Source organism: Triticum dicoccoides, chromosome 2A, assembly GCF_002162155.2.
Source record: "Triticum dicoccoides isolate Atlit2015 ecotype Zavitan chromosome 2A, WEW_v2.0, whole genome shotgun sequence".
Lineage (NCBI taxonomy): Eukaryota > Viridiplantae > Streptophyta > Magnoliopsida > Poales > Poaceae > Triticum > Triticum dicoccoides.
In genome coordinates, this window is record NC_041382.1 from 520,821,593 (window position 1) to 520,826,692 (window position 5,100).

Genomic DNA, 5,100 nt, shown 5'->3' on the forward strand with positions numbered 1-5,100 from the left:
TAATAAGAGAAAGAGCCCCGGGGGCCAGAGGTTTCACTAGTGGCTTCTCTCGAGAAAAATAGCAAATGGTGGGTGAACAAATTATTGTTGGGCAATTGATAGGACTTCAAATACTCATGATGATATCCAGGCAATGATCATTACATAGGCACCACGTCCAAGATTAGTCGACCGACTCCTGCCTGCATCTACTACTATGACTCCACACATCGACCGCTATCCAGCATGCATCTAGTGTATTAAGTTCATGAAGAAACGGAGTAATGCAATAAGAACGATGACATGATGTAGACAAGTGATGTCTACTACACAACCTTCTTCTTGGAGACGTTGTTGGGCCTCCAAGTGCAGAGGTTTGTAGGACAGTAGCAAATTTCCCTCAAGTGGATGACCTAAGGTTTATCAACCCGTAGGAGGCGTAGGATGAAGATGGTCTCTCTGAAGCAACCCTACAACCAAATAACAAAGAGTCTCTTGTGTCCCCAACACACCCAATACAATGGTAAATTGTATAGGTGCACTAGTTCGGCGAAGAGATGGTAATACAAGTGGTATATGGATAGTAGATAATGGTTTTTGTAATCTGAAAATATAAAAACAGCAAGGTAACTAATGATAAAAGTGAGCACAAACGGTATTCCAATGATAGGAAACAAGGCCTAGGGTTTATACTTTCACTAGTGCAAGTCCTCCCAACAATAATAGCATAATTGGATCACATAACTATCCCTCAACATGCAACAAAGAGTCACTCCAAAGTCACTAATACCGGAGAACGAACAAAGAGATTATGGTAGGGTACGAAACCACCTCAAAGTTATTCTTTCCAATCATCCGTTGGGCTATTCCTATACGTGTCACAAACAGCCCTAGAGTTCGTACTAGAATAACACCTTAAGACACAAATCAACCAAAACCCTAATGTCACCTAGATCCTCCAATGTCACCTCAAGTATCCGTGGGGTATGATTATACGATATGCATCACACAATCTCCGATTCATCTATTCAACCAACACATAGAACCTCAAAGAGTGCCCCAAAGTTCCTACCGGAGAATCACGACGAAAACGTGTGCCAACCCCTATGCATAGGTTCATGGGCGGAACCCGCAAGTTAATCACCAAAACATACATCAAGTAAATCACGTGATATCCCATTGTCACCACAGATACGCACGACAATACATACATCAAGTGTTATCAAATCTTTAAAGACTCAATCCGATAAGATAACTTCAAAAGGAAAACTCAATCCATTACAAGAGAGTAGAGGGGGGGAAGAAAACATCATAAGATCCAACTATAATAGCAAAGCTCGCGATACATCAAGATCGTATCACCTCAAGAACATGAGAGAGAGGGATCAAACACATAGCTACTGGTACATACCCTCAGCCCCGAGGGAGAACTACTCCCTCCTCGTCATGGAGAGCACCAGGATGATGAAGATGGCCACCGAAGAGGGATTTCCCCCTCCGAAGGGTGCCGGAACGGGTCTAGATTGGTTTTCAATGGCTACGGAGGCTTCTGGCGGCGGAACTCCCGATCTATTGTGCTCCCCGACCGTTTTAGGATATATGGAGATATATAGGCGGAAGAAGTACGTCAGGGGAGCCACGAGGGGCCCACGAGGGTGGAGGGCGCGCCCCCCTGCCTCGTGGCCTCCTCGTTGCTTCCCTTATGTGGACTTCAAGTCTCCCGGGTTGCTTTCCTTCCAAAAATAAGTTCCGTGAAGTTTCAGGTCAATTGGACTCCGTTTGATTTTCCTTTTCTGCGATACTCTAAAACAAGGGAAAAAACAGAAATTGACACTGGGCTCTAGGTTAATAGGTTAGTCCCAAAAATCATATAAAATAGCATATAAATGCATATAAAACATCCATGGTTGATAATATAATAGCATGGAACAATCAAAAATATAGATACGTTGGAGACGTATCAACAAGATCTATCTATGTACAAATAGACCCCATCATTTTATCCTTACTAGAAACGATACATACGTGTCGGTTCCCCTTCTATCACTGGGATCAAGCACCGTAAGATCGAACCCACTACAAAGCACATATTCCCATTGCAAGATAAATAGATCAAGTTGGCTAAACAAAACCCAAATATCGGAGAAAAAATACGAGGCTATAAGCAATCATGCATAAAAGAGATCAAAGAAACTCAAATACTTTCATGGATATAAAAAGATAGATCTGATCATAAACTAAAAGTTCATCGATCCCAACAAACACACCGCAAAAGAGTTACATCATATGGATCTCCAAAAGACCATTGTATTGAGAATCAAGAGAGAGGGAGAGGAAGTCATCTAGCTACTAACTACGGACCCGAAGGTCTACAAAGAACTACTCACGCATCATCAGAGAGGCACCAATGGAGGTGGTGAACCCCATCCGAGATGGTGTCTTGATTGGATCTGGTGGTTCTAGACTCTGCGGCGGCTGGATCAATATTTCATCGACTCCCCTAGGGTTTTTGGAATATTGGGGTATTTATAGAGCAAAGAGGCGGTCCGGGGGCACTCGAGGTGGGCACAACCCACCAGGGCGCGCCTGGGCCTCATGGTGCGCCATGGTGGGTTGTGCTCTCCTCGGAGCACCCCCAGGCACAACCAGGGCCCATTATGTTCCTTCTGGTCCAAAAAAAATCTCCGTAAACTTTAGTTGCGTTTGGACTCTGTTTGATATTGATTTCTTGCGATGTAAAAAAACATGCAGAAAACAACAACTGGCACTTGGCACTATGTAAATAGGGTTAGTACCAAAAAATGATATAAAATGACTATAAAATGATTATAAAACATCCAAGATTGATAATATAACAGCATGGAACAATAAAAAATTATAGATACGTTTGGAGACGTATCAACTGCGTCCGAAGTACCCTTACGATGGAGGCCACCCTTGGCCTCCTTGCTCTTCTTCTTGGCCTTCTTCTCCGGCGCTTGATAGGGCGCCGGAACCAACACCTTCGTAAGCTGGGGTGTGGCCGGATCTTCAGGCAGCGGTGCCGGACACTTGATCCGCTCCTCCTTCGCTATCCAGCCCTGTGAGAGGGATGGAAAACTCGTTATGCCTAAGAATTTATGGACCAAGTTTATGTTCGGGAATAACACACTTACCGGAGTGGCCGGATTTTCGCTGTCAAGGCCGATGTCTTCGATCTTCTTTGGCCACGTCTTCTGGGCCTTGAAGAGCAGCTTCCAGATCTCTTTGTGCTTTGTGCCGAAGAAGCGCTGCAGGGTCCGGGGACCTTCCGGATTGAACTCCCACATATGGAGAGGCCAAAGTTGGCAGGGGAGGATCCGGCGGAAGAGCATCACCTGAATCACGTCAGTGAGACTGGTGTTCTTGCTTATCATGTTTTTGATGCGCTTTTGCAGCGCCAACACTTCCGCGGTCGACCCCCAGTCCAGACCCTTGTTGGTCCACGGCGCGAGCCTCATAGGGGGTCCGGATCTAAACTCAGGAGTGGCCGCCCACCTGGCGCCGCGGGGTTCGGTGATGTAGAACCACTCCTGCTGCCACACCTTGACGGTCTCCACGAAGGCCCCTTTAGGCCAAGTGGTGTTGGGGAGCTTGCTCACCATGGCGCCACCACAGTCCGCATGCTGCCCGTCGACCACCTTCGGCTTCACATTGAAGACTTTTAGCCATAGGCCGAAGTGTGGGGGATGCGGAGTAGCGCCTCACACACGACGAAAAATGCTGAGATGTGGAGGAAATAATTTGGGGCTAGATCATGAAAATCTTTCCCGTAATAGAACATGAGGCCGCGGACAAAGGGGTGAAGGGGAAACCCTAGTCTGCGGAGGAAGTGAGGGATGAACACAACCCTTTCGCCGGGCCCCGGGGTGGGGATAACTTGCTCCTTGGCAGGGAGCCTGTGTGCGATGTCCGCAGACAGGTACCCCGCCTCCCGGAGCTCCTTAACATCCTTCTCCGTGACGGAGGAGGCCTCCCACTTGCCCTTCGAGCCAGATCCAGACATGGCTGGAGAGGTTGGTGGCGGTGGGAAAGATTGAAGTTTGGGCGCTGGAGCTTGAGGGTGGGAAAGCAGGAGAAGGAAGAAGGCATGGGATAAAAAGGGATCGTCATACACTTATATAGGCAGTGAATATCAAGCGCCCTCAAGCCTTAAAACTCGCCTGTTCCCAAGGGGTCGTGCGAATGGCACGGTTGGATTACCCAAAACCGTATTGATGAGGATCCCGTGATAAGCGGACACGATCTCTGTTTTGACAAGACGTGTCAATAGAGGTCGTGCCTCGAAACGCGAAGAAATGGTTCGAAATGTTAAAGAGGCCAGACGTGGCGTTTCGCCGAAAAGGTTGTCAGTTGACAGACATTATTTTGATTAAATATTTTGCCTTCGTGGTTGAGGGTTGTGACTGTCATGCAGAGCTGGATATAGTTCTTTTATTCAGAAGATTGCTTTGAAGTATTCGAGAGGAGGAACCCACCTTACAATGTCGAAGACAATTTGCGTGCCGAACATATCGTCATTGAAGACTGGTTTAGGGGCTACTGAGGGAGTCCTGGATTAAGGGGTCCTCGGGTGTCCGGGCTGTGTGATATGGGCCGGACTGATGGGCCGTAAAGATACAAGGTAGAAGACCTTTCCCCGTGTCCGGATAAGACTCTCCTATGCGTGGATGGCAAGATTGTCCTCCGGATGTATAATTTCCTTCTTCTGCAAGCCGACTCTGTACAACCGTAGGCCCCTCCGTTGTCTATATAAATCGGAGGGTTTAGTCCGTAGATGCTATCAGAATTGACATAGGCTAGACAGCTAGGGTTTAGCCATTACGATCTCGAGGTAGATCTACTCTTGTAACCCCTATACTCATCAAAGACAATGAAGCAGGAAGTAGGGTTTTACCTCCATTAAGAGGGCCCGAACCTGGGTAAACATTATCCTTTGTCTCCTGTTACCTTCGATCCTCAGACGCATAGTTCGGGACCCCCTACCCGAGATCAGCCGGTTTTGACACCGACAAAGGCCACTTAGCCGAGGAGCGGACCACTGCACCATCAACACTCTCATGGCAGGACTCTGAGCGTTGGCTCTGCGACTGGCACCGCCTC